The sequence below is a fragment of the Brachyhypopomus gauderio genome, unplaced genomic scaffold (genome assembly GCF_052324685.1).
Source record: "Brachyhypopomus gauderio isolate BG-103 unplaced genomic scaffold, BGAUD_0.2 sc85, whole genome shotgun sequence".
Lineage (NCBI taxonomy): Eukaryota > Metazoa > Chordata > Actinopteri > Gymnotiformes > Hypopomidae > Brachyhypopomus > Brachyhypopomus gauderio.
In genome coordinates this window covers 526817-553099 of record NW_027506906.1, presented here as the reverse complement: position 1 = coordinate 553099, position 26283 = coordinate 526817, and the positions used below count along the sequence as shown (strand labels likewise).

Here is a 26283-nt window from a genome sequence, read left to right as displayed (position 1 = left end):
GTGCAACCCTGGTCTCTACGCGTTTGTGTCTTACTTCATCCAAGTCCGCAACAGAAACGTTACAGAACGATCGCCCTTTAAATGGACACAGCGAGAGACCCAATACTGATTTGACAGACACTCCGGTAATAAGTGCGCCATGCCTATTGTTCTCTCGGCGTGACCCCCCTAAGATATATAATGGAGAGGGGACGGTTGAGGACTTTGTTTTTCAAAGTAGATTGTTTTTTCAATTTTTGTTATGTTCTCCTCCTCCGGAACATGTTAAAATTCAGTTTTTGTGCCAGTTTCTCACCGGAAAGGCGTTGGTTTGGGCTAAAAAGACACTTCGTACAAAATTGGATGAGAAGGGGACCGGGTTTTCTTTAGAGGACTTTTTTATTTTGATGTTTAAACGTTTTTCTCCATATCCAATGGTAGTGGGGGAGTTCAGGAATAGATCTTTCATGGCCAACACAGATGATCCACTCATTCATGTTAAAAGTTTGATGACATTACGAAGAAAGATCGAGGCAGCTCTTCGGCCTGCTCCCTCAATACCAACCCAGTTTCTCCAGGAGGCTCTGCATACCGAAGCTACTGCTCAGGCCTCCACGCTCCCTGGCGTCCCTCAGGCCTCCGCGCTCCCTGGCGTCCCTCAGGCCTCCGCGCTCCCTGGCGTCCCTCAGGCCTCCGCGCTCCCTGGCGTCCCTCAGGCCTCCGCGCTCCCTGGCGTCCCTCAGGCCTCCGCGCTCCCTGGCGTCCCTCAGGCCTCCGCGCTCCCTGGCGTCCCTCAGGCCTCCGCGCTCCCTGGCGTCCCTCAGGCCTCCGCGCTCCCTGGCGTCTCGTTGGCCCCGATGCCTCCGGACATCTCCTTGGCCACCAGGCCACTCCGTAATGTTCCTCTGGACACGCCTGCTGATGACGCTCTCCCGGCGGCCGTGCCTACTGATGCCATGTCACTGGCAGCAACGCCCTCTAGTGAAGTCATCATGACTGTTGCGCTTCCTGGCGACGCCACTCTGGTTGAAACACTCCCTGGCCCTCCTGCTATCACAGGGCCTCCTATACCTCCAGCTGTCTCCTCGGTAGCAATGCCCCCCGACAACGCTGTCTCTGGGCTAGTTTCGGCGCCGAGGGCTTTGGAGAGGCCTGCGCTGCATACACCTGCACTTCAGAGGGAGTTATCTGTCGCTCCCGCGACCCGGGAATGGTCGTTTCCGTCTTCTGCTCCCAAGTCTTCTGGATTGCTCCCTGACCCTGTTACCCAGGAAGGATCTGCTGATAACCCCGAGAGGTTCACCCAGACTGTCCCTTTGGATCTAGGAGGTCAGAGTTCCATAGGCACAGAGACGAAACCGGCATCAGTGTTGAAGACAGTAACTGACTTCATTGCATGCATGGACTCTAAGACTATGCCTATGTTTTTGGCACCATCCCCTGGTTATGTACTTGTCCCTGTTTCTATTGTGTTGCCTCCTGTTGGAATGTTTAGTTCTAATGTTACAATGTGGGTTCCTCGTGTTGTTGTTAATTTGGTTCCAGTTCCTATGTCTGTTGTTCTTAGTGTGATTATGTCTGTGTTGGAATTGTCTTCTGCCCCTGGGTTTTTCTCTTCTGTTTCTCCTACTGTGCCCATTCCAACATGCCACCAGGGTTCTCCGCAACAGGTACTCTTGCCTCAGTCAATTTCCAGGGTTGCATCGGTCCCCTTAGTTCCTCCGCCTTCTGGGTCTTCCAATTACCCGTGCTCCGCTCGAGGTCCGGTTGTGTCTTCTGGTGTAGACGCTGGGCCTGATTGTGAATTCTCTTCGCGGCCTTTTGTCTCTGGCTCTCTCAGTTTTGTGACTCCTGTTTCGGTTAGTCCTGATAGTGATCTTGTCCCCTTGGTTGTTCCTGGCCCCGCCTCTGCCTGTTCCTCTCGTATGGGGTGGTCGTGTGTTGAGTCTGAGTCCGTGCCTATGTCTTCTGGTTGTTCTGATTTTGTTCCCCTTTCTTCTGTTTCAGCTTCAGTGGCTCCAGTCGCATCACGTGCCTCCTCTTTAGGTTTTTCAGCTGCTACATTATCTTCAGGATTCCCGATTCGGCCTCCTTAGTTTCGGGGAATGGTTTTGGTTTGGATCGTGCGTGCCCCGGAGTGGCACGCGTAGGAGGGGGGTTCTGTAACGCGTTACTCCGCCCCCCCCTCATTTACTTACGTTTATTCGTCGGTTTTAGTGTTTTGCACCGCCTAGTTCCAGCCCTTGGTATTATGGGTCTCACCTGTACCTCATTGTTGTTTAAATAAGTGGGTATTTAAATCCTTAGTTAGGACACGGTCTTTGGCGATCGTTGTTTCATGCCCTCCGCGTTTCCAGGTTGTCCAGTCCAGTGCCGTCTGTCAGTGCTCTAGATTGTAGTCGAATTCACTTTAGTCTTCGTTTCAGTCTTTATCAGTCTGTTCTGTCTCTGGTTATTACAAGTTATGTTGTTATGGTTATCGTGTGTCTGTCTCCTTCGGGGTTGGTCATTGCCTTTGGGGAAACGTTGTCCTTCTAGTTCGCAACCCTGTTAGGTTTGGCCGTTCCCCGTGTTTGTTCCTTTGATTTCCCTGTCTGTCATTGTTTCTATATTCAGGTTCATGTCTGCGTGTGTTCTAATTTTGAGTTACGTGGTTAAAGTCCTATGTAGCTGAATACTTAGTTTCGTTTGTCTAAATCTAGGTATTTACTCCCTTTCACACACGAAATATCAAAGACTACTGACGTGGTTGTTCCTAATGTCTTGTTGATCTGGTCACCGTTTAAAGAGTTGTTACCGCCCATAATGTTATGTGGTTTATCTAAATGCCTCGGTGATCTAGTCGTCACGTAAAGAGTGTTACTGCCCATGTTGCATGTGTTATGTACTGTCGGTGATCTAGTCGTCACGTAAAGAGTGTTACTGGCCGTGTTACATGTAATATGTACTGCCTCGTTCATCAAGTCACCATGTTAAGAGATGTCATTGTTCTGTCTTAATATTGTTATATCGAGGTGAGTTGATGTAATCCCAGTGTTTCGTGGTCTGTCCAGGATGCCTCGTCGGTCTCGTCACCGTGTCGGGAGTTTGTCAATTGGTCATCTGTCTTTGGATTCTAAATTAAATATACAGTCTACTGCAAGTGCAACCCTGGTCTCTACGCGTTTGTGTCTTACTTCATCCAAGTCCGCAACAGAAACGTTACAATGCTGCAGACCCACAAATGCAGAAACACAAGTTACTCGCTGATTAATACTCTCAGCAGAAGGTGAAGCACTTTGCACATGCAGTAAACCATCACACGTACGTTTCTGAAGAATGACAGTTTGATGATGGACCAAACATGTCACACTTCAGTAGCTATCGATGTTTTCCCTCGGAGCAGCGTTCTGGAGCCAGAGGCAGTCGGGCCTGATGTGGAAACACCACCACCTGTGGGCCTTCTCACACCACCCATCAGAAACCCAGCAGAGCAGCACGACTACACCAACTACACCCTGTGCCTACCTGTAAACGTGCTTGTACCAAACCACAACCTGATGGGGCAGAGGCGGAAGTATAAATAATTTCACATTTCTCCACCACACTGTGAAACATAAAAAGGGGCTGGGGGTAATGACAAATAAACTAAAAGAGGAGGAAATGAAAACTCAACATGCGAGTTCCTTTTGCAATTTGCTGGGACACACAAAAGCTGTTTATGTACAGCACAGAGCATGTGATCTATGACTCTAAGCCATATCTCTCTGGGTAAGAGGCCCAGCCCTAGACATATTGCTCAAATGTCCTGTGGTAGCTCTGTGGTCTCCGTAATGGATGAACATAACAGGGAGTAACACTGGTGGGCATTAACCACCCAGACATGCAGGATTAGAATACAAGAGCAGGGTGAAAGATGAGACAGGCAGTCATATGTATCCATGCAGCACTGTTTGAAATATGAACTCTGGATGTTTCATATTATACCAATAAAGAGTGTTTGTGTTTTTGTGCAACCATGTGAATGAAGGACAGAAAGACTGGCAGTGGGTTGTGGGACATAGACAGAGAGAGAGAGAGAGAGAGAGAGAGAAGGAAGAAGGAGAATAAGAGAGGGAGAGGCAGGCTGAGAAAGAGAGAGTGGTCCTGGAGGAGCACAATAGAGAGAGTGATAGCAGGAGGCAGGGTATGACGGAGAGAGAGTGGGGGGTAGAGATGGAGAGAGAGAGAGAGGGGGGCAGGACTTTTTCAGTGCTTTTTTCTGTGGGAGAGGGAGTCTGAAGAGGTTATTTATTTTTCATCAGGAGATGTGGGAATGGCAAGCGAGCATCCGAGTCCCAGTGGAATCACCCTGTGCGGAGACGGCACACACAGTCTCCTGGGATCCTCCCCATCATCTCCAGTGCGGAACTGTTGCTCACTATCACGCCTTAGAAATAGCTGCTCGTTCCAGAGACTGTGCCTCTCTCTGTAGATTCTGTTTTCCTTAGTTCGGGCTGCTGCACTGTGGCACACACTGTGGTGCTATGTGCTTTATGCCATTAAAGGATCTGCCAGTGAGCCTACCTTATTAGGTAACCTCCCCCCTCCCCCGCCCTCACGCCCTCCCAAATATCATTGGTCCTCTAGTGAATCAGACTCACAAAGCTCCCGCTAGTTTTCCGCCTTGCTCATACCTGCTAAGAAAACTCCACCGACACATACTGCACCAGGGGTGGGATGAAATATAGTTAGAGTGTGAAATAAGCCTGAATCAGGGGGGGCAGAAGTGCATTGCAGCACCCCCCCTGCACTGGGGTAGTGAGCTGTAGCAGGGGGCTTAACCAGCCCTGCGTCTTAACTCTCCGCCGCTTTTAATGAGCCAAGGTGTCAAATTCATTCGAAGGAGTCTCTCACCTGGGAGGCACCGCAGAGACACGAAGAGGCGTCTGCGTGCTAAAAATAAGTCCAATTGAAAACAGGCGTGTGGAAGTGTGCTTGCTGCACGGAGTGGAAGACCTTTCCCTGTAGTAATCAAGCCAGGGCTCCGACTGCGCCTTTATTTCACAGGGAAGCATAATTAAAGTGGTGCAGGCGTGACGGTGTTGCGTCCCTGCCTCCGTACGGTGGGAGTCTCGCGTGGGAAGCGTCCCTGGAACTCCGAGCCAGACACAGTCCCCACTTTGTACCCCATTACGCCACGCCGAGCATCCGTGCCGTGACATGGGAGACCACGTGCATGAGCCCTGAGAACTACACAAGCGCACACATCACTGTAGATGGGCTCGTTACGCCAGGAGGACTTTGCGAGCGTCTCAAGGCGACGTGACCTGGACAGCAGAAGCGGTGCGGTGCAGGCAGTCCAGATTACGTCTTGAAGAGGAATCATCTGCGTGTAGCAGTGACCTCCACAGCTGCAGAGAGAGCACGCTCTGGCATTTCACACCCCGAAAGGCCGAGGGACATGGGTGAACTCGGGGCAGCCCACTTCTGCTCACTCCTCCAGTGCTTCCCTTTCTTCTTCTCCATCCCTTCCTCATCGTTTCTGCTCCTCCCTCCATCATCTGTTCCACGATACTCGGTACCCTGGAGGAGCACGGGAGCGTTGGAGAAGGTGCAGACCTCATGGAGCTGCACTGCAGATAGCTGCTCGCAGTGCACCAGATTTTAGACCCTGCTGCCAAATCAGATAATGAAATGAATGATTGGAAATCAGAACAGACGAAGTCTAAATTTAACCCCCACTCCCCACAGTCCATGGTGGGGTGCAGCCTCTATCCTGCTGGGTGTCTTGGAAATAAGACCTGCACACTAGGTTTGCTTACACTCCGCCAGATAAATATCCGCATGCCAGTACAGCCATTTTGTCGCCTACACCAGCGTCCAACGGTGGGACGTGTGTTCAACATGCAGGCCACACACTCACACTCAGTCATATTTCACACACACTCACACCACATCCTTAAATGACTGTGATCACTCTTTTGCAAACTCACTGTACGTTCATTTATTTAATCCTCCCTAAGGTACAAGCTCGCATTCCTGTTAGCTGTTTCACCCTTTTCGGAGTGGTTTGCCATATGAATCAGAACTCGGGATGAATTTTAAAATAGAATTTGGGTGTGTTTATTTCAAGAGCACATTTTCTCATTTTATTTTTAGAGTTGGAAACAATATTCCCCATTGCACAAACAGGTCAATGATTGTTAGTAAGTATGAGGGTTTATTGCACATTTATTGTCTTTATAACAAATATATCTATAAAGTCTTCTGTAATATAGTGTTGCAGGGACATGTAAAGGGCATTCTACAAGTGTGCTTATATACAATGTTTCTCATAAACCCACCAATACATAAATACAGGTAGTTTCATAAAATATCAAACATAATCCCATTTGTCCTCTAATATACTCTTCACATTACAGAGCTTTAAGTGTGGATATTTTTCACTTCAAGTGCTCTTCAAGCTGAGAGGAGTGTGGACTCAAGTCATGTGTTCAATGACTTCAGACTCAGCTTGACAATCTCACGAAAGACCCGCAGCTCCACTTTGACTTCCGCTGTAATTCTAGCAAGCTGAGCGACTCACACCTATCACTTCATACCATCACCTAGCAACCGCAGAAATCCTACAACCAGTCATTGGAAACTTGGGGGTTCAAGTATGTGTGGGCTTGAATCGTCCTGCCAAAAATAATCTTTTTCAACTATAAAAATTTGTTATTGTGAATAAAAAAAAAAAAACCCTGCACCTGTGTGGTGATGATTAGTGATGGAGATGACTGTGCTTATGTCGATCGTCCTAAGAAATAACGAACTAAATACTTCAACACTAACAGCTGACGAAGGAAGCTTTCATCCCACACCACCTTCCTGCTGATGGTGTTTTTGTCTAGTGACTCTCGTCTCTGAAGTTCTAATAAATTCTCAGTGTGAATCGGACTGCCAGGTTGAGCACTGCTGTTTTGTAACCGCATGAGCTTGTAGGAGTGTTTCCTATTCCCTGAAGTTTAGGACTTGACTCAAGATTTGAGACTTGCTCGTCTTGAGACTTGACTCGGGACTCACTTGAATTGACTTGGGACTTGTCTGTCTTAACTTGTGAGTTGACTTCGAGACTTGAGTGTCAAGACTTCACTTACTTGTTACTTGCAACTTAGTGACTTGTTTCGTCCTCTGCCGGTACCACAGTGTCTAGCACAGGCAGCTAAAAACGTCTCCACGTCTAGTGAATTCACAGAACTGCGCCAAACCAAACTGTGAAGCTAAGAACACAGAGAGGCTCTGACTGCAGTGAAATTGAGGACAACCGAACTAAGAGACAAAAGTGAAATGTGAAATGAAATGTGCCATATTTTGTCAATTGTGAGTTTTACACCCCAATCGAAATTTGTCCTCAGCTTTTAACCCATATGTGCAGTCAGAACACACACACACACACACACACACACACACACACTAGTGATTACTAGGGGGCTGTGGATCACACGTGCCCAGAGCGGTGGGCAGCCCTAGCCCTGCGCCCGGGGAGCAGTTGGGGTTAGGTGCCTTGCTCGAGGGCACCTCAGTCATGGCCTCAGGTCTGGGAATCGAACCCACAACCCTCCGGTAACAAGACCAGTTCCCTAACACCAGACCATGACTGCCCATGTAAATACCAGTAATGCTGGTGGCAGTACAGGCGATGCAATACAGAAGCGTAACACATTTACTAAATTGTAAATATTAAAAGTTTCCAGTTATAACTATATTTGATTAGATTGATGCGCATAATACAGATTATGTTTAACACTACACAGAATGTACACAAATGTGATCCTGACAATCAAATCCTGACATACACATAAACAAAATAATCAAGGGTGAGGGTTAGGGATAACTACATATATTCATATCATACAGCCTAACACACACACACACACACACACACACACACACACACACACACACACACAAAAAGAAGAATAATAATTAGATGAGTCAAATGTTTAAGATATTAATTAATACCTGCATGACCATAATAATTAAAAAATAGAAGCAATGTTTTATTTACCAGTTAAGGTACTTTCTGTGTTTTTCTTAAACACACAAACATAAAATGCTACTCAGACACATCTGGCATCAGTCCCTGAAACTAGCTTGGCAGAGCTAGTTTACATACATGTGTTTAATAATAAAATGAACTGAGCACTGCACATCCACCTCCACCCACCAGCCTATCATGTTCCTGGTTGTAATATAACGATAATAATAAGCAGGTTTGTGGAATTATTTTTAGAAAAGGGGGCGAGAGGAAAGTACAGGAAGAGGGAGTGAGAGATGTGAAGTAAAATGAGTCACAGACACACATTTCCTCTCCAAATGGCTGCCATTCAAGACACAGAGAGAGAGAGAGAGAGAGAGAGAGAGAGAGAGAGAGAGAGAGAGAGAGAGAGAGAGAGAGAGAGAGGCTGAGAGAAAAAGCCACACTGAGATTGGTGGGACACATGGACAAAACCGACTTATTTCCTTTCAAAAAGAGTCTCCTTATTTCTGAGTCTGTGCATGTGGTTTAGCATCAGACCGAATCATCTGGAATCTGGGAGGAAGATTCTCACCCATCCAAACAGATGCTTGTTTTGACACCGTCTTTAGTAACGTATTTTCCTGTTGCAGCAGCTATTCTGATAGGTCAGGCTTTTCAGTATCTGAGTGTTTACATCAGCCATGCATCCCAAAGTGGTGATGTGAATCTGATCAGAGGGTGAGTGGATACATCGCTGTTTGGATGTGTTCCTAGTGAGCATGCTTTGCTAAAAGCAAAGAACCACACTCCTACTATATTTTAGGCAAATAGTTGATTTACAGAGGATTTCAAGCATTCTTATTTATGAAAGTGACAGATACAGTGACGACAGCTCTACTTTATAAGTCCTTGATGTCTTTCACTAAGTGCATCTATATGAAACATTCATAACCTGTTCAGATTATGGACAGGGCCTGTAACCTATTTACCTTCCCTGGTGTTTCATCCAGCAATGAAAACATATGACATGTCATAGTGCCCCTCAGTGTACATTTGATAAATATTTAAAGAGGCTTTCTTACTGAAGGTAACACTGTTACAGTAAATCCAAACTACAACTAGGTGCACATATAATGCATGAATGTTCTATTAATTCTGCTGTTTGTATTTTTGTTCTAGCATAAGGCAGTTTTGCCTAAGTGTTTGGATCGTGTAAGAACCAGTCCTACAGGACAACGTTGGAGTGGCTCCACTCCATGGTCTCAACTGGGTCGTGTACGCCATGGTCTCGGCCGGGTCCCACTGCTTACCCTCCAAAACCTGCTCACTACGGCTGCCATGTGTGAGTATGGCTTCAGCTGTTTACTCTATTGGTCTACTGGGACACTCTCAACCTGCTCCACAGCACATGGGACCCAGAGGAGCCAGTGAGCACACATTCATCACTGCCACATATACTTGTGGAGATATACATATATGTGTGGAGATAGATAGATAGATAGATAGATAGATAGATAGATAGATAGATAGATAGATAGATAGATAGATAGATAGATAGATAGATAGATAGATAGATAATCATGCACACATCATGTAACATCATAGAGAGGAGAGAGACAGAAAGGAATGAGAGAACGTGTGTGTTTATCCTCATGAAAATTGTGTTATCTTGCGCTGATTTCACAAACAAGAGAATGTGCAGAGAAAAAAATGAGAGAAAGAGTGAGTGAGAGAGAGAGGGAGTGAGAGAAAGCGCGTGAGAGGCGAGCGCAGGCCTGTGTCGGGCTGCTGGTGGTGGGCTGAGAGGCCTGTTCACAGAGCTGCTGCGCTGATGGGCATTGACAGCGCACAGCTGTGTGTCAATGCTGTATTGTTGGGCTGGAGTCCTAGAGGACTGATTAGCCCAGAAGAGCTTTATATAGGCAGAGGGAGGGAGAGAGAGATAGACTGAGAGAGAGAGAGAGAGAGAGAAGAAGAGAGATAAAGAGAAAGGGAGAGAGAAGGGAAGAGAGAGAGAGAGAGACAGAGAGAGAGAGACAGAGAGAGACAGAGGGAGCGAGAAGGTAGGGAGAGGGGTTTTTTTGTTCCGTAGAGACTCTTTACCTCATTGCGTTGAAGGAGCACACAAGCGTTTAGCAATCTGTCTCATAATTAATCATGCGTTCTAATCAGTCATGGCTGCCGGATGTGTGTGTGATAGATTCTCCATGCAGGTTCTTCAGATCACACTCCAGCCTCCAACTCTACAAACGTCTGCAGCCGTACGTCCAGCAGTCTTACTGAACTGAGGAGCAACCTGCCTGTATGCTATCTAACGTATGGAAATATGGTGTATGATATGTAACACTATTCTGACCCATTTATGTCAGGCCTGTAATGGATGAATGTAATTATATGACAGAGTGGCCTAAATCTGCAATTAGACCAAGCCCTGGTCATTGCAGTAACAGCACAGTGCTCTGACAACAAGGCTACAGCCAAGAGTGAAATCTCCATCTGCTTGTATACAGCTCCAGGAAAAGATCTAGTCTCTAGGCTGGAGCCACACATGTAGATTTGATTCTAGGAACACAACTGTACCCGTCGTAAGATGTGTTAGGTTAGTGGTTAGTGGCTAGTGCTATATTAAGATGGGTTAGGTTAGTGGTTAGTGGCTAGTTTTATAGTAAGATGGGTTAGGTTAGTGGTTAGTGGCTAGTGTTATAGTAAGATGGGTTAGGTTAGTGGCTAGTGCTATATTAAGACGGGTTAGGTTAGTGGCTAGTGGTATAGTAAGACGGATTAGGTTAGTGGTTAGTGGCTAGTTTTATAGTAAGATGGGTTAGGTTAGTGGTTAGTGGCTAGTGTTATAGTAAGATGGGTTAGGTTAGTGGCTAGTGGTATAGTAAGACGGATTAGGTTAGAGGTTAGTGGCTAGTTTTATAGTAAGATGGGTTAGGTTAGTGGTTAGTGGCTAGTGTTATAGTAAGATGGGTTAGGTTAGTGGCTAGTGGTATAGTAAGACGGATTAGGTTAGAGGTTAGTGGCTAGTTTTATAGTAAGATGGGTTAGGTTAGTGGTTAGTGGCTAGTGTTATAGTAAGATGGGTTAGGTTAGTGGCTAGTGGTATAGTAAGACGGGTTAGGTTAGTGGTTAGTGGCTAGTGTTATAGTAAGATGGGTTAGGTTAGTGGCTAGTGGTATAGTAAGACGGATTAGGTTAGAGGTTAGTGGCTAGTTTTATAGTAAGATGGGTTAGGTTAGTGGTTAGTGTTATAGTAAGATGGGTTAGGTTAGTGGCTAGTGGTATAGTAAGACGGGTTAGGTTAGTGGTTAGTGGTATAGTAAGATGGGTTAGGTTAGTGGTTATTGGCTAGTGGTATAGTAAGATGGGTTAGGTTAGTGGTTAGTGGCTAGTGTTATAGTAAGATGGGTTAGGTTAGTGGTTAGGCTGGTTCAAGTCTATGCCACTAACTTCCTTAATGTTCTTGCTAAGAATAGCACCAGTGCTACTGATGCCCCGACTTTCTGGAGCACTTGAGCGTGTCTATGACTGTGTGCGGCTGTGTGTGTGCATGTGTGTCCATGTTTGTGTGTGTGTGTGTATGGGGGGGTTGGAAGGTGGTGGGGGTATGGGGGGGTCACTGGCCTGTAGAGTGTGTGGCTGAATCGTTGTGAGGAGACTGGCTGGCTCACAGCATACAGGGACATACGGACACATCGAATAAACAGCCCTCGACACCAATTACAGCACTCACGGCACAACACGTTGAGATTAGCTAGACACAAGTACTCATCATTAGCCCTACGGAGGAAGGGCAAATAAAGATAGGAGAAAGGATTCACAGTAAAAGAGTGAGACAGAGAGAGAGAGAGAGAGAGAGACAGAGAGAGAGAGAGAGAGAGAGAGAGAGAGAGAGAGAGAGAGACAGAGAGAGAGAGAGAGAGAGAGAGAGAGGAGAGAGGCACAAGAATCATTTTGAGACACATACAACCTGCTGTTCATGTCTGCAGGCCATGACAGAATGGGAGATGGGGTGGAAATGCAGTGAGGTGGAGATTGTAGGGGCGGAGATGACGCTCGGCCTGAGAGGCAGCAACATGGAAACTTGTTTGCATTTGACTCCAGGAGAGAGACCCTGAAGAAAGCGTTACCCTGTATGTCCTCCTATCCTCTGGCCCACATCACTCTTTTCCAAGGAGGTCTCGGAATAGGTGGCCCGAGGTTTTCCCCTAAGCATGGAGTCTTTGATAATAGAGCTATGGAGCCCTGACAGAAGCGCATGCCAATTACTTGACCTCTCCGGTTGCAAATGAATGCAGACAGGCGCACAGCTCTGTCTAACGTAAAAATGCAAAGTTCTAAAAGGTGATACTACACACTGGGTGAGACATACATGCATGAGATGAACTGCATTGGCAACCTGTGTGGCATTTTTTTTTACATAGCAGTTATGTGTGCTACTTTAAAGAGTGAGAGACTGTGTCTCTGTCGACACAGCACTGCATGGTGGGTGGAGGGTGTTTGATCCAAGCTTTGGCTGAATGCCTCAGTGAAGTAAACAGCACAGTTCTGTGAGAATGATCTGTGCTAGATCTGTTAGCTAGCATGCTCTAACCTTTGATCTAGGTCCACATATTTTTTTTAATCAGACATGTTTACTATGCACTATCCATAGCATGACATAAAAAAAACATGATTAAATGCAACAATTGAATATGAACATATTAAGTTTACTGTGATTATACAAATGGCAAGCTGATCTGTGATGTAGCTTGTTTCCAAACATTGCAGCTTGAAATGGTGACTGTGATCACCGCTGAACACAGGCACCTGCCCCTTTAGGGCAATGCCACCTGTGATCTTGTTTGTCTGCTGAACACAGATATCTGAGCTTTTAAGGCAGTGCTACTTGAGATCCTTTTGTCCACTGAACACAGACACCTGCGCCTTTCGGGCTGTGCTACCTGTGATCCGTTTCCCTGCTGAACACAGACACCTGCACAGCTGCACAGCTCCTGCCTCCTGTGTCTAAATGGCAGAATGAGCACCTTGAGACTTTTTCATTGGCTCAGAGGTCAATTGTGGGGTTCATTTTCAGATTGATATGCTGCCATTCATAACTAGATACAACGAATGCCTCTTGGACGAGGCCAGAGTCTCGCACTAGCGCTAAGGTCTCAGCTTCAACTGTAAGTCTTGATTATGTCTCCTGCTCTCTTTGCCATGACACAGTGTGAACACCTTTCTTACTTCCCATTGGCTTCTCTACGTGAGCAAAAAGTTTAGGTTGATGAAATGACATCTAAAGGTTAACATGGGAATCTCTGAACAGCATGGAGCGAACATCATTGCACTGGATGACTAAATGACTGTGGGTTACAATGCTGAAGTGAGACAATGCAATCAGTCATGTTATGTTCTGTATTAGGCAACTTTGTCAGTGCCTGCTGGGAATGTGAGCAATTAATCCCCAAACTAGCTCAGGGAAAGCATGAAATAAACAGTATGTATGAACAGAGCAATGAGTCTCATTTGTGCATTTTGCCTCTCTGTCACATGAGAGAATCACAAGTATCACGCATCTTTTACTTGAAGATTTGATGGCAAAAATACTGATGTTGGTGCTGATATTAATTGGATGGGTGGCAGTGGCCATGAAACGGTGTCATCTAGCCTCACTGCACCAGTGGAGCGCACCCAGAACTCCTCTTCTGGGCAGACAAGGACCTTTCAAATACAAGATAGTAGTTTCATTCCAACAAATCACATCACTGCACAAACTGGACCCAAAACTGACAGAGAGACACTGGAGCATAGTCGTGCCATCATTCTTCAGTCAGGGGATTTTCCCACAACCAATCAGATTGGACTCAGCGCAGTCTCAGTGGCACAGCGTTTCCCTGACATAATTGTGGCACTCGTTATGTTTGAAATAAAGACCAGTTCATTTTAGCTCAGTGCTGCCATAATTAGGCATCTTATCAATATTTCATTTCAAATTAATTGCCACCCACATCTCATTATGGGTAAAAAATATGGCCTCATTTTGGGTAAGACCACCCCGATCATAGCGATGGTCTCCCTACTGAAACGTTTCTGAGCGAAATCGGGGTCATACACATATGCGGAGCAGGATTCTAGGAATTACTATTTTTGAAAGTGACACAAATGTCTTTGTCTGCTTATGCCTGTCTGTCCCTCCCGTTGGTCATTAGTGTCTGTCCTCCGCTCTTAAAGCCAAACTGTCATGTCATTGGCATTACCAGGTCTACAGACCTGATGTCATATTCATTCATACAAGCCAGCTTGTTTCACATTAAACGGAGCACAACCATTGGTTGCATGAATGTCTATGGGCCTCAACGAGAAGTCTGCAAGCAGTTTTGTGCTCTTGGAACACTTTTGCTGAGAGGCTTGTTAGACAATACAGGACATGTGCCAACATGCACTTATATTCTATCATCATTTGTCTGTGCCCCATCAGTAAAATCCCTTTTTTTAACCCAGTACACCCCTCATCCAGCAGGGGGCAGACTCAAATCAAAGAATTCCTGTGGGAGTTTGGCAGGGCAGAGCTCAGGTGAAGGAGAGATACTAGAAAAGAAAACCAGAAAGAGGGAGTGTTGGGTAGAATAGTGTGGAATATGCTGAAGATACAAAATGGTATATCGAAAAAGGCAACAAGAACAATAAAGTCTGGAGTGTTTGTGTGTTTGAAACAGAGAGAGAGAGAGAGAGCGAGAGACAGAGAGAGAAAAATGGAAGAGAAAGTTGAGTGAGAAAGAAAGAGAGAAGAGAGAGAGAAAACAGAAGGGAGAGAGAAAAGAACGTCTGATACAAAATGACAAGCCAAGCGATGCGAGCAAGCAAGACAATCTACAGTGGAGTAAAAGAAGTGAGAGAAAAACAGTGAGAGAGACAGAGAGAGGGAGAGAGAGAGAGAGAAACACTGATAGAGAGTATGTCAGGGCATTGAGGAGACACATGACTGAACACTGTGGAGTGTGTCCACAATTGTAGCACTTCACGGCTCCTGCCACATCTGAACAGTGCCCACAAGTGCTCAGGCCTTAGGGCACGACACCAGCAAAAGAGCGTGTGTGTCAGGAATAGAAAAGCTGTTTGTGCATGTGTGTGTTCAACAGCCAGACAGAGACAACGAGTGATATCAAGACTAGTTATGCAGAACTCAAAGAATGATTTGTGTTCTGGATGATGTAGTTTCTGAGGTAAAGTGGGAATTTGGAAGACAGGCATCACAATTTTGGCCAACTGTCTGTACCTGAGTTGGCTGTTTAAACACAAAACCTACGCCTGCTGGCCTAGAGTGCTCACACACACACACACACACACACACACACACACACACACACACACACACACACACAAGGGGAGCCCCAGAGTGGCCTTCAACTACACACAATGGCACTGTATTCAATCACCAATGCCTCTCCTAAGAACTAGACTCCTGAGGATTATATGCACATCCATAAGGCTGACAGGCCAGGGTAACATGGTCCTTGTGTTCTCTCAGGACTAGTCATACAACACTGACACAAGGAAGCCCCACCCTGCTGTGAGCCTGCACTCATACGTCCTGTTAAAGTTAACCGCCTTCATCTTTCATCTGACAGCCACCAGCCATTCACTCTGGTAAACACTGAAATGATCTGTATTCCAAAGATCTCTATTTGATATTTTCCTGATCTGATACCCGATCTGATACTCAAAACGTAGTTAACTTATTAACCCTAATCATAGGAATACCCATGGAATTACGCAGCAATGCATTACTTAATTTACTTGTAAGAATGTATAATATAATCAAGAAAATAACTTATGCCTGTTCAGATTATTCCATATTTATGGTGTAAGGTGTAAACCAGATCAGGAGACGCTGATGTGATATAATATCAGTCTTTCTGTCGTCTTTCTGGAGAGAGTGCGTGGCCCAGGCCGTGAGGGGGATACCCACACTGGCGTAGTGTTGTTTTGGGCTGGTTCTGCCAACAGAAATTGGCCCATATTTTGCTAAATGATTTCTAATCACTGTCGCTGTTGTTCCCTTTGCAACACAAAACCAAACAATGGTGCCTTTTGAGCATCCGATGGTTACTGCCTATTCTCTTCAGCATCTCAATATTTCTGTTTAACTGTGGTATGGTTTAGAATCTTCTAGTTAGGAATATGGTTATCTTAGACTTATGATGGTTAAAGTGGGCAGTCATGGTCTGGTGGTAGGGAACTGGTCTTGTGACCGGAGGGTTGTGGGTTCGATTCCCAGACCTGAGGCCATGACTGAGGTGCCCTTGAGCAAGGCACCTAACCCCAACTGCTCCCCGGGGCCGGGTTAGGGCTGCCCACTGCTCTGGGCACGTGTGATCCACAGCCCCCTAGTAATCACTAGTGTGAGTGTGTGTGTGTTCTATCTGCACATATGGGTAAAAAGTGGAGGACAAATTTTGATTGTGGTGAAAAAAAAAATCACAATTGACAAATATGGCACATTTACATTTACAAAATGATTATCAGAGTGCTTCGTCAAAAGTTGAGGCAACCCAAATGCATCTCTCTACTTGTTGCAAGACCTTGTGAACAATGTTCAAGTCAGAATCACTCAGTGGCTTGTTCTGTCTTTCTGGATGCTCCTACACTCCCTTACGCACTTCATAAGTGCCATGTGCCATACAGCGCTCACACCACTGACTGTAAACAGCTGCTAATCAAGTTCTTTGCACCTGTCTCGCATGGAGTGTCAGTACTACACACGTTTGCTGCATGAATGAAGAGCCAGTCTGAAGCAGCACGGAAAGTCACACAACATATTTAGACATTTACCATGTGGCATATACTGTATTAGCATGGATTATATACGTGACATATATTAGCATGGTTTATATAAGTGACCTATATCAGCATGGATTATATACATGACATATATTAGCATGGTTTATATACGTGACGTATATCAGCATGGATTATATACATGACATATATTAGCATGGTTTATATACGTGACGTATATTAGCATGGATTATATACATGACATATATTAGCATGGTTTATATATGTGACGTATATTAGCATGGATTATATAAGTGACATATATTAGCATGGATTATATGCGTGATATGCCGATAATGAGTATGGATTTCTCACTTGTTGATTTCTAATCTGTTTTTGTGAGATAACACTTCCATGGATGCATGACACACGCACACACACACACATGCACACACACACACGCACACACACAGATGCGGTGTACTCAATTAAGATATGTAGAATTATTAATTGTAGTGAAGTACACAAAGTTTACAGAGAAACAAACAGTTCCAGTTTAAGTATAGGAAATGCATATCACTAACAAATAGTGACAATATAATTCAATTCTAAAAGTAACTATATAGCTCCTTCAGATTTATGGTCATAATATGTACATATACATAATACATGGCCTTAAATAGGCCTTAAAGCTCCTTTTAAACTATTTAACTATTTATTAATGTATTCATTTAACAGAATGTAACAATGCAATTCAGTGAACTGGCAGCCTTAAGTTGACGTGTGAGGCTTTCAGTAATGTGACAGTACAGTTGCCTAGAGTCCAGTTCTGAAGGCTGAACCGTTCAGTCTCAACAACACTCATATGAGACAAAACGTTCGGCCTGCGGGAGAGTGCTGTAAATCACCCGGTTGATCACAAACTTGATATGTTATAATAACAGTAGTTAAAAACAAATATAAACAAATCATCAAACAAACAAACAAAAATAGATAATCAAGCATGAGATGGTTATTGGTGGCACCTGGGTTCAATTTTAGATGTTGAGGAATCAAGGATTTCCCATAGACAGTTCACTTGATTAGCCTGTCAAATGTTAATGAAGAAGCAGGCCTGAGCTAGCTCATCATGACTTGACCTCATGACTTGACCTCCGTGCCTTTTGCTGTATCTTTGATGTATTCCTGGGCTTTGCCAACAAATTCGGTGAGAGGTGTGAGCAGAGCGTGTAAAATCTCTACATCAGTGACACTGCTCATGGGTCGCTCGACCAGAGCTTGAGAAAGAGCACCTGATGAATCACACTGGTGCACCTTAGCACCTTTAGTCACCCGTCCAGCTCACCCCAGCAGGCCATTCTTAAAGAAACGTCAGTCTCACATCGCAACTGCTGGTTCCAAGGGACTGATTTCACCAAAACACACTTCGCATGGAAAGGAAAAAAGGTTCTGACTGTGTTCTGAAGGCATGTAATGAAGGTGTGTGTGTGTGTATATGTGTGTGTGTGTGTGTTCCTTTTTGTGAGCAGTGCAGAACTGAACAGGTCTGCTGTGTTGGACTGATCCAGTCATTATTTGAGCCTGAGTCTTTCTGTACTGGCTTTTTGTGGGAGGAAATTACATTAATGAACTCAGATAAGAACAATCAGATCCAGCTGCACGTTCTCGTTTCTCTGCTGTCTCTAATAACCTATTACATGCAGATTGGTCCTGCTTCTGTAATAAACGTTCCCTCTCCTCCACTCCTGATGGCCTCTCCTTCTCTCTCACTCCTTCTCCCACTCTGTTTCTCTTCTTTGCCTGTGACAGGGCAACTTCACCTCCATTAAAGAGGAGCTACTTTAGGACGGGGGGAGCAGGTGAGCTGTGGCATGTCACCTTCACCGCAGCCTATTTTAACCTTTCAAATTAGCAAGTAGAATTAATATAGTGTCCCAGCACCATATCACATAAAACAGATGCCTCCCAGGTGCAGCTGAGGCAGGTTAGAGCTTATTCTGCAGCATGCTTAGCTGCACACACACACACACACACACACACACACACACACACACACACACACACACACACGCCACACTCCTAACATCTTCTCTATAGCTGAGGCTAGTTCACCTACAAACTAATCCAACAGCAACAGTTTCCTGTGCTAAAAGTCTGGAATAAAGGAGGAAAGACAAAAATATGAGGACACAGAGATCCAAAAAGGACTGCTGATGTATTCTGGGAGTTACTCGTCTTCCACACTGAATCCAGGTCATTGACTTTTAGAGTTTTGGAGAGGATGAGAAGGCACCCAAATCCCGAGTCAGTAAATCAGACGTAACCTGTAACTGAAGATGAAGGATGAAGATGAAGGAGAGGATGATGATGGTTCTGCATTACCAGGACGATGCCTCATGAGTGCCTGAATACAGGGATTTATCAACATCAAAATATACATTATGGGACTATTCCACATTCAAGTTAGTTTATTTCTGTTTCTCACGGTCACGATGAGAGAGCCCTGCATCAACAGAACAGAGGTGAAAGTGAAAAAGAGGAAAAGATTCAGAGAAATGTCTATCAAAATCATGGGAATGTTCGATTTATGATGTCCGGCCGAGTATTCCGAAAGATTAATGATGCGAGCCGGAGAGCTGATTGATTGGGGCATCGACTGGGGAATGTGCTGTGTTCACTCTGCAGAAAAGGCACTGGCGTAAGGAAGGCCTCTCCAGAGGAACACTCTAACATTCAGACATTCGGGTCAGATAGAGAGATTAATGAGAGTTCACTGCATGTGCAGAGGCGTGCGTGTGCGTGAGTGAGACAGACCGAGAGGAAGGCTGAGAGAGTGTGAGATGGCATGACTCTGCGTGCATATGTGTGGGGTCCATACATAATTATGAGTATGTGCACATGTGTGTGTATGTGTGTTTGTGGATGGAGTGTGTGAACACAGGGGCTGTTAAGAGGTGTGGGTGTATATTGATGACATATGATAGCATGTGAAACAGAGTGATGGCTGGTGACAGCTCCTGCTGACAGAGATAGCCCTGCCCTCCCACACTGAACATACAGGTGTACAACACTAGCAGCTGTAGTGAGAACCTTTACCTTTTAGTGTTGCTACTGCCCATGCATGCAACATCATTCCCAGTCCCAGAACCCACCATGCTCAGCTGCACTAAACAAGATACACATATGTCTCTGCATATACACAAAATACATACCAAAAACATACATACAGAACATACGTTTTATATATGTATATATTGTTTATTGATTCTCAACTATTGTAATAATTTATTGTATGAAGTATGCATCCCTTCTGCAGAATCTCACCTCCAGACATGTAGGTCCAGTCTTAGGAGAAATCCTCAGTGTTATACCACATAAGGTGGAGATTATGGCAGAGAGGAAAGGAGATAACATGGATCTCCCTCACTGTTTAATTTCCCCTTCACGCTGAATCAAATCCCCTGAGAAAATGTATACCCTAAGGAGATGAAGAATTGATGGGCGGTTTTCATTATTGATATACATTTGCGGCAGTTTAAGCGATGAATAATCTAGCTTGCCTAAGCTGGGTTTTACACACAGGATAATCTGTCCTTTTCACACAGGGGGCATTCACTGTATTACAAAGAATGAAGTTGTGCTATTGCTTTGAACCCTTAAAATATCTGAAGAAATTCCAGGGAACAGAAAGTGTGTGCACTGATAACTCTTTCTGAACTAAATGAATGACAGTATTATACTATAGGAGTGTTCTTTGCATGTCAGGTTCATTCATTTTCAAAATGCAAATTGGTATGAGACACTCACACACCCACACTTATGCACATTCACACTTATGCACATTCACACTTATGCACATTCACACTTATGGACATTCACACTTATGGACATTCACACTTATGAACGTATGGAGGAGAGAGAACAGAACATACTTAAAAAAAAAGATATAATTAAGATATAATGTCTTATGGAGGAAAACCAGTCACACTATGAAAATGGTGAACTTGTTTGCCTGTTAATACCCATGATGCACCTGTTCTGCTGCAGTCTCCAAATGACCCAAGAGCCTCTGGGGACTCCATGCTGTCTTACCTGAACAGGTACACAGGTGCCCATCATCTCCAAGAATTTACCACAATTCACTGCTAATCTATTTTTCTAACTCTGCAGCCTTATTTACTGTGGATTTCATTATTTCACAATTTCCATCCTTCTCCTCGTATGACACGCTGTGGTCATCCCATATCCAAACACGCCACAGTCCACAGCAGCAGTAAACGTGACTGTTCAAAATAAGGGTCTGGCATATGTGCAGGCGGGAGCAAAGCCAGGCGAGAAAGTGGGGGAGAGATGAAGAATAAATAATGGAGGGCCTGTACGCAGACATGAATCACTCTGCATCATTCACCAACAAACAAATGTCATCTTTCTGATCAGCCCCACAGATTCATCATGTGCGAACTCCTGACAGGGGAAGACCATAAAATGAGCAGCCTAATTCATCTCCTCAAGGCAACACCACTCCATCACTTCCCCTGATCCTTTGCACATTGTGCGCAGAGAGAAGAATCACTTGTTCACCTTAGGGAATAAGATCCATGTATTTTCAGGTGTGCGAAATGCTGTATTAATGAATGCTGCGTTGGTGGCTTTAATTTAACCACGGCAGAATTGCAATGCTGCTGACTTTATTTTTCCCACTACCTGGATTTTGCAGGCTTTACTGTAGTGCAGTTTAAATGATTCCAGTTGCATAAGATAGTGAAGGTATTATACACTCAGTATGTTGACAGGTATAAAAAAAAAAAATCAGCAAATGTTTCCAGCTAGCTGCAAAATATCTTGTGCTTCTACTACTGCGAATCTAGAACTGATGAAGACTGTTTATGTGCATCAGCTATTCACAACTTAACAGCTATTCACAGCTTGACCCCTGCATGAGGCCCCTGCACAGATAGATATTATGTGGGTATGAAGATGTCCTTTTCATGATCAGAGTAATGAACAGATACTAATCCACTCTGCACACATGACACATGTACCTGGAAACCACTAAAAGAAGGAGTGCCTGAAGTGGCCTGTGAGCCTCAGCAAGGGCGTCACGCCAACAGGAAGCTCGCACTAAGGGATGACGGTGTGTGAGTGGGTGTGATTTGGCTGCTTCCAGAAGACAAAATGGAGTATTTTCACTGGACTGATGGAAGTAGCTCACTCACTACACATACACACTGCCTGTAATTAACTTGCCTAAGCCTTCATGGAACCTAAAATTACCATTTCTAATTGACTGCATGACCTCAAAAAGAACAATGCAGTAGGAATTCTTTGAATTAGGTTTGTGAGGGACCTGCATTCATTATGACAGCACAGAGAACCTCAGAACGAATATAAGACTTTTTAGAGGAAACCCTCTACTTTTTAGGAGAAAGTCAGAAATGAGCAAAACCAATTACCTAATACAAATGTCTTAGTAGACAAAGACTCCATTTTATCCATGTAAGATTGCCTTAATGCCATAAAAGCTCATGACTCTGAAAATGTTACTGAATATCAATTAAAAGACACAGGTATGTATAAACCCAAACTCCTTTCTTTCTCTCTCTTATCCCTTTCATAAAAAGATGAACTTGTGAAAGTATGGTATAAGGCCTGAGTGAGGTACAAGTGAGATGCATTATATCAATTTAGGCCTTATCGTCATAAAACTGCATAGAAAAATTAAATATGTCTCAAAAATCAGTGATCTTGATGATGTGCCCCAGAATTAATGAACATTATCAGCACAATATATACTGCCCATATAATTTAAAATCACAAATGAATCATTATTAGAAGCTGTTTAATTCAGTTCATTCTATTTAATCATTAAGTTACTTTTGTATGGATTAAGATTTATTATACATATTTTATGTCTATTTTGTAACTAGACGAAATGTATTTATGCTGTCCATTCGCTTTAAGCAAGGATTTCAGCACCACGGGGTTACAGACAGCTCCCGAAGTATGGCCTGCTCTCATACCCATCATTGAAAAGACGTCTCGAGCGCAGTGTACAAACTGGCTTAACACACGTTTTGAATTACCAAAGATAAATGCTGCAGTAAACTATTGGGGTTGCTTAAGATACACTTACATATATTCAATGAGCACTGTTTCAATCACTTGATGCCTAACTGTGGTATTGGTACCAAACTGAGAATATCCATTGATATCAGTGTTTTTGGCTAACCGGAACACCTGTTCATTTTAAAGCAAATGTCATATACCATCCGATTCAAACAAGTACTATGCAATCTCAATCCGGCAAGAACCATGTTGGCAGACATACAGAGAGTGAGTGAGTGAGTGAGTGTGTGTGTGTGTGAGAGAAAGAGAGAGAGAGAGAGAGAGAGAGAGAGAGAGAGAGAGAGAGAGAGAGAGAGAGATTAAATTAAATATGAGTTAGCCTAATGGCCACAATGTACAGGTGGTCATCGTCCGCTTATATTTGTGATGTACACGGGTATCTAGGGTAAACTATCTTATATTAAATCCATTGCTGGCAAAAATAAGATGTGAAGTAACAAAGCATCGTTCTGTAATAAGATTTTTACCCATCCATGCTAAACGCCACATAGCAGTAGTGACGCACGGCAATAAGCGGTCTAAAAAGTAGCCTTCGGCGTACTGAACAGATTGATTACTTACTTTTCTCGAAGCTCGAATACAGAAGAAGCTTGAATTGGAGTCAAAATGAGAGCGCGCGCTCGTCGCCTCCTTCCACACGACAACTGCAACGAAACTCCATCCGCAATTTTCATGCAATTTCGCCCGATCAAAGGGAACAGTTCTCTAACGTGTCGGTTTGACGCGATACGTCGAGCCCAGCAAGCGTTTTTAGAAATTCCTTCAGAAATTCCTTCAACCAGCTCAATTCACGAAATGGTTAGAGCTGAAATATGTGTATCCATACTCTGTTCAGTATACTTTCTCCATTAGATGTCAAACTGACACGCACAGGTGCCTCTGGAAGAGATTTCGATGCAGTACGAAACCCCGCCGCGTTAACCGGACATTTTTCTAGCCATTTCTGCATCTGTGGCTATTTCTTTTTTTCTGACATTGAATCGAAATTAATTCAGAATGTCCCATTTTTCAGCTGCTTTGCTTAATTATCTGCATTATTTTCACACACAATCTTCACAGCGTCAAAACATCTTAGTCTTAATCCCGAGATTGGCGCATCCCGTGGTATTCTTCATCAGCACACACATGCATGTGATCAGTTTTATTCCACCGTGATGATCAGGATGAACTTTTCTTCTCCCGCTCTTCGCCCTAAACGCGGAGAATCTGATTAGGTTTCTACTCACAGCCCAGTGCGGATTTCAAGACGCTTATTTCCTTTAAATGTCGATACGTCCTCAGGAATGCTTCGCCGGGTTAGGCTTGTTTCAGAACATCAAAAAGAAAAGGTCAATTTTAACAAATAATTTCTGTGTTTTTAAGCAATTCCTTTAAAAGCCCAGTTGATACCCAGAGCGTCTTCCAGAAACACATCCCGAAAGCTTCATGTGAATAACGCGTAGTGAGTGTGAAGTCGTTGTCCTTCTTACTTCTCATCCAACTGTATTAGACCCATTGGGGAGGGAGTCAGCGTGTAGTTCCGTTTGACAATGAAATAAACTTGTCAGATCTGCATATGAGGTTCATCTAACGGTACATCCGCCGGTCATCGCCCCTACCATCTCATCCACCCGCTCCTCATTTCAGCGGTTCAAACACAACTCGGGCGCTCTTGTGCATCCGATCCAGTGATCCAGGGATCCAGTGATCCAGTGATCCAGTGATGGCACACAGCGGGTCCACACATCCGAACAGTATCGGCTCCGTCTTCAGTCCGTGTGTAGTACACTCTCACAGTGTAGTGCGATTACACACAACGAAGAACTGATCGAGGAAAAACGTCATGAGTATAAATCCTTTGGGTAGGAAAATGTTGGCTAAAAATGTGAACTAAATGACATTAGCACATGAACACCTCGCAGCTTAGTTCAGTCCTGCGCTGCGGAGACGAACCCACTCACGCCTGTTAAACGGACCAGCACATTGGTTCTGTGCGCTGTGACTTGCTGTCCGCCACGGATTTTGCTCGGCCTCGCAAGTAAAGCTACGGATCATGTATCATTATAATGTGCATACACTCCTTGTTTCGGTTTCCTCTTATATAATAATTCTGTCACCAGCGTCTCGGATAGGTGAAATATAATTACCCAATTACCTGCTATCAGCTAACTACTGGTCAATAACAATAACCCTGAACCATGAGAGTGTCTGCCCCGGGACTTATGTGGAAATGTGAACGCGTGTTCCGCGGTTCCGGTGCCTGTTAGACTGTGTGTGTGTGTGTGTGTGTGTGTGTGTGTGTGTGTGTGTGTGTGTGTGTGTGTGTGTGTGTGAGAGAGAGAGAGAGAGAGAGAGAGAGAGAGAGAGAGAGAGAGAGAGAGAGAGAGAGAGAGTGTGTGTACGTGTGTGCGTGTGTTTGTGTGTGCGTGTGTGTGTAAGTGTGTGCGTGTGTGTGTAAGTGTGTGCGTGTTTGTGTGTGCGTGTGTGTGCGTGTGTGTACGCGCACGTGGGGAGAGGGAGGGGGGGGGAGTGATTCTCCGCAGCCTTCTGTCTATAGCAAAAGGGACACGACTGCCACCTACTGACTCTTGAGCCCATGTTGACTTCTTTACCCGAGAACACCTGGACTGTTCGGGCACAAGGGTGCGCGCTGACTGACAGGGAAACGTGTGGTTCTTAACCGCGATGTCGTGCTCGAAACAATCACGAGTTGTGGGTTATATTCACGTCGTTACTATAAGCTGCTTTCACAACACAAGCTTGACGCAGAATGTTACATGAAGTGGAAGAACGAATTGGAAGATTTAATGAACACGGGCGAGACCAGGAAGTAACCATTGTTAAGGGTGCTTCACCGACCCCTGGCACACGAGCGACCTTCAACGTTGAAATGTGGTTGAAATATAGTTGAAATACTGTCTGTTGTTGTTTCAACGTTGAAACAACGTTTAATGTTAAATGGTTGCGCAAACGTTGAACTATTAACGGTGAATCAACGTAATATCTTCAACCTGCCTTTGTATTACCATTTCAAGTTCAAAAAACACATAGCCTACAATAAAAAAGTACAAACAACTCTTTGGCATTGGCTGAGGGTTTTGAAAGAGGTATTAATTATTATTATTATTAGTAGTAGTAGTAATAATAATAATAATAATATAATTTTTATTTATTTATTAATTCGTCCAAAAACGTCGTCAAAAACAGGCAGGTATTAACCAGGAAGACAACATCAGGCAATGAAACAGTTTGAAATGTTTTGAGGCCTGGCGGTTAGGGAACTGGTCTTGAGACCGGAGGGTCGTGGGTTCGAGTCCCAGACTTGAGGCCATGACTGAGGTTGTGTGGTGGTGCTCCGAGTAAAATCAGAGAATAAAATAAAATTGTTCTTTTTTCATTATGGAATACAGTTGTTTTTTTCCTCTCTCCCATGCAATTTTGAGCATCATGAACGTGAATTTTATGGTTTA

The 26283-nt window shown here is 44.4% G+C and overlaps 1 protein-coding gene across 5 annotated transcripts in view; it reads right to left on the bottom strand.

The window, feature by feature from the left end:
• lrrc4ca (leucine rich repeat containing 4C, genome duplicate a) overlaps positions 1-26283 on the bottom strand; it is a 196083-nt gene that overhangs the window by 37030 nt on the left and 132770 nt on the right. The window contains exon 1 of one of the 5 annotated variants that reach the window (XM_076991757.1): positions 23396-25084. The exons of the other annotated variants lie outside the window; for them this stretch is intronic. The gene's annotated coding sequence lies outside the window, so the exon portion shown is untranslated. Of the gene's footprint in view, positions 1-23395; positions 25085-26283 lie in introns of those variants that run through there. 5 annotated transcript variants of the gene reach the window in all.